At 36.2% G+C, this 11923-nt stretch overlaps 1 long non-coding RNA gene across 1 annotated transcript; it reads right to left on the bottom strand.

Moving 5' to 3' along the window:
• Positions 1-9891: 9891 nt before the first annotated feature.
• LOC131048143 (uncharacterized) lies at positions 9892-11232 on the bottom strand. Its single transcript, XR_009106367.1, has 3 exons — positions 10914-11232; positions 10616-10814; positions 9892-10274 (listed from the first exon to the last, which is right to left on the bottom strand). It is a non-coding gene; the product is annotated as an uncharacterized LOC131048143 (long non-coding RNA).
• Positions 11233-11923: the final 691 nt, after the last annotated feature.

The following is an 11923-nucleotide window of genomic DNA, read 5'->3' as shown; positions in this document are numbered from 1 at the left end:
TGTCTACAGAGTCAGTCCATGCCCTGGGTTTCTCATGGCATCCTGATTTCTATAATCAATGGTGCAAGTCACTCAGGACAACATCAAACTAGGTTTGCTCTCCACATTTGTTGTGCACAAAATCTCACCATCATTCCATCAAATCCTAAACTCAATAATCCCATGGAATTCTCAATTGCCCCGATTTTCCTCTGCGGTCTTGCATCTCTTATTCTTCTTTCCAAATACCTCACGACTACTTCATATATCTTCCTCATTTATCCCTTCCAACCTAATTTTTCTTCCTCTATTTTTCCTTACATAATCAATTCTGATTCTGATTCATGTCTTATATAGGATGAATCCTTCCTGAAACCAAACGTTGTGATCAATCATGTCTTATATAGGATGAATCCTTCCTAAAACCAGACATTGTGATCGATCATGTCTTATACAGGATGAATCCTTCCTAAAACTAGATGCTCTGATCATGTCTTATACAAAATGAATCCTTCTTGAAACCAAATGTTTTGATCGATCATGTCTTATACAGGATGAATCCTTCCTGAAACCAGACATTGTGATCGATCATGTCTTATACAAGATGTATCCTTCCTGAAACTAGACGCTCCAATCATGTCCTATATGGGATGAGTCCTTCCTGAAACCAGACATTGTGATCGATCATGTCTTATATAGGATGAATCCTTCCTGAAACTAGACATTGTGATCGATCATGTCTTATACAAGATGAATCCTTCCTAAAACTAGACGTTGTGATCGATCATGTCTTATACTAGATGAATCCTTCCTGAAACCAGACATTGTGATCGATCATGTCTTATACAGGATGAATCCTTTCTGAAACCAGATACTTTAATCATGTTTGTCTTATACAAGATGAATCCTTCCTAAAACCAGACGCTTTGATCATGTTTGTCTTATACAAGATGAATCCTTCCTGAAACCAGACTGAATCTAGATCTTATCAATCAAATCGAATCAAATCTCTCAGGAAATCAATCTCACAAAACTCCAAAGATCAAATTACCTCAATTGATTTCCCGAGGGGGCATCTCCATATCATAATCTATCAATTAAGAGTTGGGGCATCCTATCAAACCAATATCAACATCAAAACAAGATTATTCTTTGAATCAATGCGTCATCACACCTCGCTTCAAAGAGGGGCAAAATGTAAACACTTAAAAATAATTATTTTAATTATTTTTAATGCCTCACATAATTAATTAATTAATTATGTTAATTCAAATTCTCCTCAATATTAATTAAATATAATTAACATTGTCACTATAGCATGTGATTGATTTATTTAATAAATCAATCCCTTTCTTTATTCTTCTAAAAAATCAAATCCTCACAAATCTTCCTCTTAGCTAATTAATTTCAATTAATTAGTTAACCTACATGATTCCTACAAATCATCTTCTTAATTCATCATTAATCTAATAAATTCTTCTAGAAACTCCCTAAACTCATTTAACATTATTCTACTAATTTTTTATTCCCTCCACTCATTCTCTCTACTAGTCTAATCCTAATCCCACCTAAAATTTCCTCCAATCCCCCTCCTAATGAATCGCTAATGGCAAATCATCATGATTAGTCACAAAGTGAACTCCTTGCTTTTAAATAATCTTTTCCTAGGTGAATGTAAGATTTTCGAAATCTCACATACCTCTAGGTATCCCCTCTCTCAAGGATTTTTTAATTCCTTTTTATTCCTCCAATCCCCATAATATCCTTTTTGGGAGAATTTTTTAATTCCTCCAATGCACCTTGTGGAGTGTGGAGATACGAATTGCCTTTAAGGCATATTTCTTGGTCTCCACACCCTCTCTTGGAGCTTGTGTGAGCTCACAAGTAAATCTTAGCCCTTCATCTCGAATCCATCCTAGCCATCCAATTTTCTCTCCTCTTCCTATAAATAAAAAGGCTCCATCCCTTCATTAAAACATCTCAAAATCCAGTACGCTTATGCTACCCTTTTGAGCCCAAGAAATCATCTTGGTAGCTTCATCATTTTCATCCTTATCATCCTCCTAAAATCTATTTCATGTTGTGCACATCATTGGAGAGCCATCCACATCCAACAATCAAACGAGCACATCAAGTGGAGCATTATCAAGGATTGCCTTCACTTCATCAAGCTCAATCTGAAGGAGAAGGTAAAATAGCAAGGTAAAATGGTCTTTTCATGCTATTTTAGCATTTTGCAGGTTTATTTTGTTATGTTTTGATCATTTAACCTTCTAATCTATTTTCCCCTCTTCACATTGTATATCTTGTCGTGTTTGAGCATGATAGTATGGTTATATTCATTTCTCTAATCATCATTTTTTTAAATGTCTTGCAGATATTGATGGACTAGGAGTAGAAGGAGCTAAAAATGGATGAGTGGATGAAGATCAACCACTTCTTCATGCTCAGGCTCATCATTCCAAGTAATGACAGGCCACCATTCTATTATCTCATTCTTTGTTCTATTTATATAGTTTGTTTACATAGATGTATGAGAATGTATGCCTATTGCTTAGTTGGCTATTCCCATGGCTTGTGTGGGAAACTTTACATATTCTTGTAAATAAAAGAGCTATTTTTATGCAATCTTTTTGTTGGCATTTCTTGAAAATTACTTTCATAATGAAATAACTTCAACTTTGAAGTCATACCATGCAAAATTGAAGAATTTGTAAAAACAATTGTGTAGCTTTCTTCAATTGCAATGTGTAAGGTCTGTTTAGGCCACCAAAATTTAGCTGGTGCAAAATTTTGATAACAATAACATGGAACAAGTAGGTGGAGGTGGGGTCATTAGATATCCAAGGTATAAATTAATCATGGCCTACATGGAAAATCTAGCCTCTCAAACATCTAACATGGTATAACTAATGGCTAATTTCATTGGAATCACTATTGTGAAAGACAAAAGTTACAAAAAAATCATCATTGAAGGTGGTTAAAAATATGTAATTTTGTTGTTGTAAGAGAAAGTGAATCCAAGGTGGTGGGTGGAGTATATAATCACTAAGTGCCAATATATGATTACACTTTTCCATGTCATATATCATCATACCTTTAGAGAAAGAAATGAGGCTACGGATAAGCTACCTAATTTAGGCCATTTGATCGAGTGCCTTAAAACTTGGATAGTGGTGCATGAATTACCTGATGTTGTTCATGGAAGGATCCTTGAAGACAGTCATCTCAATGAGAATTGAATATTTTATTATTGCCTTTTTAGTCTCTTTCGTGGCCACATCTACAATAATTTATTGAAAAGGATTGGCTTTGTTAAATCTTGTGTTAGCTATGCTTTTACTAATACCACCCTTTGTTATCTCTTTCCCAAAGCTATTTTTAACTATCCCTATTTGAGTCCTATACATGGTTTTACTATGCATACCATGGGTGGTGAACTCATCCAAACATAGCTAAACAGTTGCAATAAGTTCAAAAGAAATGGGGTTCTCTAGAATAAGGTGGTGGAAGGAAATCTAGTGACCTATATTGAAGGTATGAAGGGTTATAACCCTACTCTCTCTATATGAACAATTTTCCCAATCTTTGGAAAAATATGAAATTCATGTGGGTGGGGTGAAATTTACTATGTTTTGGGAGACTATTGTGGTTGCTATGGGTCATGTGATTGAAGGAATGAACTTCCCTAAGAATATGAAGGGTAATTACAAAGAAAATTTTAAAAAATTTCTTAAACCATGACAAAAAGTGGTCTATTTGTAGAGTGGCTTCAATAGGAACAACTTACATGGAATATGAAAAGAGGCACCATCTCTCCTCCTGAAATTTCTCACCTTGGACAAGAGCTTCAAATGATTCTATTCATATCTTTTCCCCATACTTAACCATTTAAGGTATGGGTTGAAATTAAATTTCTCACATTGGATTTTCTCATCTATTTCTCAATCTATAACTATGGAAAAAAACTAAAGAGTGCATTCCCCTGCACTAAGGACTTATCCTTTAGCTTTAGATTTTTCATCTAATATTAACTCCCACCAGTAGCTTGACTTTTAGTCTATATGGCCCTTATCTATGCATTGAGATTTGAAACATCCTAGAGCACAAAGAGCTTGGACCCACTCTTAAACCTAAAGGGACCCCTAACCAGGTTAACCCTAGCAAAATGGCTAAATTTAAAAATTCCTCAGCCCCTCCCACTATTGTAAGAATTGTTTAAGAGTTGGATAATGAGGATATTGCCTTTGAATATTTTGCCTCCTCTAGGTCTGCTGGGTTGGAGTGGACCCCAAAAATCCTTGTTAACAAAGAGGGTACCCTTCTACCCCTTCCTTTGGTTCTCCACCCACTCACCAACAAACTCACTAGGAAAATGAGACTTCCCTTTCTATGCAGAGAAAGTTAACAAACTTTGTGATGACTACAATAAGGAGCTAGCTATTATCTATTAGATTCTAAGTCAACTTAATGTGGCTAGGAAGAATATTAATAGATGGCAAGCCCTCACAGAAGTAGATTCTAGAGCTTTGAGCTAGGATATGGCGGATAAAGACTAGAGAGTTTGGGAAGCAGCTAACAATTTGGTTGAGAAGTTAGATAAATGGGAAGGAATGAAGAAGAACTAAATGGGCTTTATGAGAAGATTAACCAAAAATAGGACAAGAAGCAATGGAGGAGATTCAGAGCAAGTAAGTTGTCTTTCAAAAGGAAAATGTAGGATGTAATTGTGCATAGTAATGAAATGTTGAAAAATATTTTGAAAACCCTACAAGCTTGGAAGAAGAGGTATTTGGACTTTTTCCCTACTATAGGGTTCAAGGTGTCGGGTCTAGGGTGAAACTAACTCTGGATTTACATTTTATTTCATCTCAAAAAGGATCTACCAAATAACTCTACTTCAGATCCTAGCTAGACTATTGATCAAAGATTGCTATGATATGATTAAAGAGTTGCATGAATTCAAAATCTCTCACATTTTTCAGGGAGGCAATAAAGCGATGGATTTATTGGCCAATATGGTGGTGGGTTACATGGCAGCAAAATTGTGGAGCAATCGGGACTCTTTCCCAATGAACTTGTGTGACCTAGCGTATGATGATACCATCCACTTGTGATAATTAATGAAGAACAATCATGATTTGATTAAGTTGTTGGGGAAATGGTTTCCTTTCGATTTCCCTATTTGAAGATCTATAAACTTCCCTTGTGCCTCAATTTTATGTCTTCTTGTGTGGCCCCTATCCTACTTTTGTTTGGAGACTTATTTTGTGTGGTCCATTTCCTACTTTTGTTTGGTGACTTGGACCACCGGTGGGGACAGGAATTAGTAAGAAGTGCCCACTTTTGATAAATGGAAGAAAAATAAGGTGTGGTAGAAAATTGTTGATGGGGCGGATGGTTCCCTTCTTGTAAAGAGTCCATGGCCCGTCTCCTTTTCTCACAAAAATGTTTGTCAACTGGTGGAAGACATGGATTTTGAGGGCTTATGATGCTGAATTTCAGGTGGATGAAACCCTGGTGGCTACGGTTACTGGTTTGGCTATAAATGGCAGAAGGTTTTACAGAGACAGAAAAATAGGGGAGGAAGACATGGCGAGTTTTTTTTATAAAGATAAGGAGCATTCAAGAGTCAATAAAATGGTGGATTGAGGCTACAACAAAAAGGACCTAATTGCTTCCTGGGTGGATATGGTCGAATTCATTATGAGGTACATTATGCTTGATGGCAGATATGCTAGTATCTTTTCTTATCATTTTACCATATTAAATCACTTAAGGCATGGCAAAGTTATTTTGATTCCATTCTATTTGGTTTCTTCTTTGGAGAATAGTCTTGAAAAACATGTTGAGAATCTGAATAATCTAGTCCTCCATGAAGGGCTTATTGTGCTCATGATGGAGTATGCCAAAGCCCATGAAGTTGTGCCCTCTCTCTCTAAGAAAGGCCAAATCCCTAATACTGATGTTCAAGATGTCTCTGATATGAATATGGAGTTGGAGGATATTGGGAGTCCCAAACCTCTTGTTGACCCTGATTACAAGCTGGTAGAAGAGAGTGAGATGTTGGTCACTCCTGAAGTCCATAGCAACAAGAATCCCCCAAGATGGGCTACAAGTAAATATAAATCAACCAGTAAGTTGGTCTCTCAAACTGAGCCTTATTCTAAAACGAAGAAGTTGGTTGCTAGAGACTATGGTCACAAGACCTTGGACAAGGAAATCAAATTAGACATTCCTCTTCATGTCCAGAAGGAGAAGAAGGGGACTCTGCCTAAAGATGTGGATAGTGTCTTACAGAAGGAAAGTACTTTGATGAACCTGGTGATGGAAGCAACTAGAAGCCAAGAGAACTGTTGGAAGTGGGTGGGGAAGGAGATTGATACCCTCAAAGAGGGGATTAAGGAGATAATTGATATCTTCACTAATTCGCCTGAGCCTAACAAAAAAAAGAAGCTCATTACCATGACCTAGAAGCTTAAGAATCTAATAGACATAAGCAAGGAGGCCATGAGAAATAGTATGGAGGGGATGGAAAAGATCAATGCCATGGTGGCAGAATACAAATCCAATTCTATTGACAATGATTATCCTGGTGATAGTAACAGAAAGAAAGATCTGGGTGGCGAAGACTCTGCTATGGGTGGCAATAAAACTACGGGCCCTAGTTCCAGGACCAGAGGTAGGAGCAGAAATAAGGGTACCTCCAAGTTCATTATGGAGGACTTGGAGGAAATCAACAAGGTAATCATCCAGAAGAATAAGGAGTTGTTGTACTTGCTTAATTGAGTGTTTGTCTGTGCTTTGTTTTGTTTCCTGTTGTTTCTTTTTTCTTTTGTTCTTAGTCTAGGGAGTTCCCCTATTTTGTTGTTGGTTGATGTTTGGTTGGCTGATGGCCAGTTTTTGTAAAACTCTTGGTTTCGAGTCCATGTAAAACTCCTTTATCTTTATAAAAAACAAACAACTCTACTTCTCTGATAAGGTAAAGGCTATGAATTAGGATTGGAAGATTGAGAATCCCTCACTAGGTAGGCCATTGGTTTGTGCCTTTAGTTGGTGTGGGTCTGTGTGGATTTTATTTTGTTAGTCTTTATTCTCATCTTATTTAGGTTTTGTTGCATCTAGTTTTGAGTGCCTGGTGGTTTTTGTTCCTTTTTGGTAGTTGGCACTAGGTTTTGGGTTCTCACTCCTTGTGAGTCCCATAGATTTTCTTTCTTTTTCATCTATCTAGCAATTATGTAATGGTTTGGGCCTCTCATAGTTTAGTCTAATTAAAACATGATTTAAGAATTTATATTTTACAAATATATCTCACCAAATTTAAAACCAAATGTCAACAATGATAGTAATTTGTGTATTGAAATTAAGCATAGTACTAACTTCCTAAAAAAAATTAAACATGTTGTGAGGGAGCATATTTTCAAAATGAAAAAAAAAAATTCAAGAAAATATTGTAATTGTATTGCATATTATAAATCTAAATAAAAGAATTCACTTTTAAAAATTTTTGGACGATTTAATTGAAATATCAGATTAAATAGTCATTCTTTATTTAACATATATATTATTGCTCGATAATTTTTTAAAAGTCTACTACTTAAATACACTTATTTCTAGATATTAGATGGCATCCTAATAATCACTTCTAAACAACATAACATCTGTTTGACCTAAATTGCTAGATAGAGAAAGAATTTGTCAACAATGATTACTCTAAATTTAATGTATCATTTCCTGAACTTCAATTTTACGAGGATATTGAAGTAGTTAATTGGCATTCAAACTATAAAACTCTAGGTTAATTTTAATTGCCCATTTGTAAACATCAATAGAGTGTAGTATTAAGGAGAGAGCAAGAAAAATAACACACTTGAAATTATATTAAATAGATCAAAACATTACATCAAAGCTTTTGCTCATTTCATACAAACATAATTGAATTCAGATTCATAACATTATAGACTACTTTTAAACTCATATTTCATAGCATTTTATAGCTCCATACATTTAAACTAATAGACAGACTCAACTTCCAACACTTTGTGAAGTTAGACACTAAAAGAGTGGAGAACAAAACTGATTCAAAAATTATATAGACCACCTACACACCACAAAATAAGAAAAAGCATACATAAAATAAATATTTTGGAACTCCCCAAAAAATTGTAGATGTGACAAAGAATAGATAGCATCAATGCATTCAAATCCAAGAGTGATCCCCACCTTTAATGCTTGTAGAAATGGCTGGTGAGTAAAGAATTTGGAGTTGACAAAAGCAACTAACAAACATTAATATGCATATGGAGGATGAACAATTGACTATACTTGTTGGGGTAGTTGAGATTATAGTCTCCAACACTCCCACTTAATCTCAAATACAAATTCTAATTACTTTCTTAATCTCTTTCATCAATGCTTGGACAACTAAAATCTTTTCAATCTACAGCTCATAGCCTTATACCTAGGAAATCCCATGATATTATTGGGATGTTCTAACCATGAGCTCTGGCCCTCTTGATTACCAGTCCATCATAGGTTCAGGTGTGGTTCACTTATTTTTCTCAACACCTCTCATAGACTCACACTGTGGGTGCTTGGGATCCCAATTTCAGTGGGCTTTATTGACCTCAAACATTACTTACACAAATATAGAATGTTGCAGCATTCGACCATATTATTGTTTTATCTGTTGAAAACTTCACTTAATTTTTAGAGCCTCAAACAACTTCAATCATCCTCTAATCTTCTGATCTCCTTTATCATTTTCTCTTGCTTCCTACACAGTCTCAACTCCGTTCTTCAAGCAACTATCTCTTTTAGACATTCTTCTATCCAGTCTCTTAAGCCTATTTGACTATTCTTAATCATCTCTTTTTCTCTTCTTTTCATCATTCCTCTTTCTCACATTGCTCCTGATCTTCAGTCTCTCTTCCAATCTTTAACTTACTTTTTGATCTCTTCTAAATGTTACAGCTTCAGCTGTTTCACTTCTCTAAATCTTTGAATCTCCTTTGTCGACTTCGCAAGTGAGTGCCCTACTTCTTAGATAGGTATGATTCCATCGTTTGCTGCACTGGTTATGCTTTAGACTTGGGTATTGGCATGTAAAAAATGTCTTCTTTTCTCTTGGCTGTGGCATCTTACAATGTATTTCAACTTTTATAACTCCTTTGGAACTTCAATACGGTGACCCATCTTTCTTTGCAGCGTCTGCTCCCTCTTACAATCAGCTGCTATCTATCCTTTTTTGAATCTTCATGATGGCCTTAACCTTATTAAGACTTTCAATGAAATGAAAATGACAATGGCTAACGTTTTTTCTTAGCTGATCCATATGGTAGCCTCAACGTTGCTTTCCTGCGACCCTCTCTTCATAGCGTGATAACGACTTCCGCTATATCTTCCCTTCTTTTGACTCTTCCTCCATATCTCCAAGCAGCAAAAAAATAAATAGCACTCTTGTACTAGCAGCTATAGCTGGTGACTTAGTTCATTCAATATGAACTCTTCTTCAGATTCTTTCTGCTATCCAAGATCTTCATGCTCGAAACATTACGTCTATTGACTCCGTTACTGCTCTATAACCTTCAGACCCCTTAAAACTATGATCTCATTTTTCTTCTGAACTAATAATGAATAACTTTCCAAAACACCAGGTTCTTTAACTAAACGGTGATAAAATCTTTATCTACAGGTTACAATGTCAATTTCTTCACCTTCAGATCTTATCAAAACTTCAATTCCCTAAGCTCAACTGGCCCTGATACCAGATGTAGGATCAAGGGGAGAGCAGGAAAAACAACACACTTAGAATTTATACAAAATAGAATGAAACATTACATCAGAGGTTCTGCTCATTTCATACAAATATATTTGCATTCAGATTCACAAAATTACAGGTTGCTTCATATACTCATATTTCATAGCATTTTACAGCTCCATACATTTGGGCTGATAGATAGACTCAACTTCTAAAACCCTGTCGAGCTGGACTCTAAAAAGAGTGTAGAACAAAACTGATTCAAAAATCTTATAGACCACCTACACAACTAAAGGGAAGGGGAGACCTATGGACCAATCATAAAAGAGGAAAATACAGTAGAACTTATAAATAGAAATCTGGACAAACATAGATTGGAGAAGGCGCTAAAAATATACCTTGATTGGAGCATTTATTAAATAACTCTATCCCTTACTGTGAATTCTTGGGATGTTAGTTGCAGAGTAAACCAGGAACTTTGCTTCGGTCCTCGACTGGACTCGTACTGTAACCATTCGCCGCACCGCCCTGGCCTCTATCATCTCAACCCCACACCCACAAAAAAAATAAATTTTAAAATTAAAAAAACCCAATATCGAAAGTTAAAATCACACGTTACTGTTATGAATCCCCGTCTCTTCATCCTATCCAAAACCGTTGCAAGCTAAACTAAATCCATCATACATATACACTCTAATTTTTCGATAATCCGATATACAAACGTTCTCAACAATTTTCTTCTCTGTGTTTGAATATTTTTCAACAAACTGTATAATTTTCTTTTCCTTCTTTTAAAAATCAGAGTATTAATATTTTCGTCATATTTTGAACCTATATTTCACAAATTAACACATATTTTCTTGAGAATTTTCATACCTGCCAGGGAAAAACATGAGAGGAAGACGAGAGCGAATCCAGAAAGACAAGAGTTCTTGTACCGCCGTCCTATTCGTTCACCGGATAACTCCAAATGTTTCTGGGGGAGTGTACAAGATAAAGTTTTCACTCATCTGTAGAATCAATCTTTTGCCGAAATTTGGATTAAACTGGCAGGAATCGAACTACAAACCTTCGCCTGCAATGATCCACTGTTTCATGTCTTTAAAACCTATAAACAATGCTTGAGTTTACACCGAAAGAGTAGAGCGCAACATCTCATTGTGTATGCGAATACCTGTGGTGATAGGCAGCGCGAATGATGCAAAAGATTGCCCTTCAAACGTTGTATTGATGTTTGTTCACTTCTGCTTAAACCCTGATCAAGTCCAGCACTCTCACCGATCTCGACGGCCTTATGACAGGAATAAAATTCTACAAGCGAAGTGGGCGTCCTTGGAAGAAGAGGTGGAACAAAGAAATCGACTCTCATTTCCGCAGTGACTGCCAATACATTATATCCGCGAAATGATCGTTGCGATTCGATGTTAGCGGCTGACATCTGTCCTATGATCATACAAAGTCTATAAAGAATTTCTGACCATCGATTTCTGTTCGGTCAAGTACGGGAGGTCATGGTTTGTATGTAATCGTTCCTTACATAATCATCGCAAAATGAGAAACAACCGGTAAAGTTTAAGTAGAGCATTGGTGGGCACGAACGATCCTCCACAATTTCCGAATATTAATGTCCTTCCTAATGGCAGGAGGAATAAATAATAAAAACATCTAGTTTCCCAACAAATATCTGGTCGCTTACAAAAGGGAAATATCATTGAATGACTGCCACAGACTTTAGACAACACCCAGACAACATCATTGTAATGTGGGGCGAAGTGGTAATTCTTTCTATCGAAAACCAGGTTTTACGTACTAGAACTAATGAAGAACAGAGATTCCATACAAGTGTCAAGCCACGACGAGGTGGAATTTTAATCAGTAATTCTCAACTTTCTGGGTGGAATTTTAGACAACACCCAGAATTTTGTATCCAGCCAACAGCTTCTCTGTCCTACAAAATCTTTCGGTGGCACATTCTAAGCATTGTCTGTTTAGATGGTTGGGTCATGTGCGTCCTTTTAAACTGGATTTGTCTCGTTTCTATTTTTGCATTTGTTGTTCCTGATGCGTTTCCGTTCGTATCCACCGTTTAGAAGGATTTTATTTTCCGTTTCACAGTTAGGCTACTGTGGGAGATATAAAATCTGTAGAGTCGCCCGTCCGCAAAATTTCATCGGTGAGTATGGA

This window comes from Cryptomeria japonica, chromosome 1 (genome assembly GCF_030272615.1).
Source record: "Cryptomeria japonica chromosome 1, Sugi_1.0, whole genome shotgun sequence".
Taxonomy (NCBI): domain Eukaryota; kingdom Viridiplantae; phylum Streptophyta; class Pinopsida; order Cupressales; family Cupressaceae; genus Cryptomeria; species Cryptomeria japonica.
This window is presented reverse-complemented; position numbering and strand designations above follow the sequence as displayed.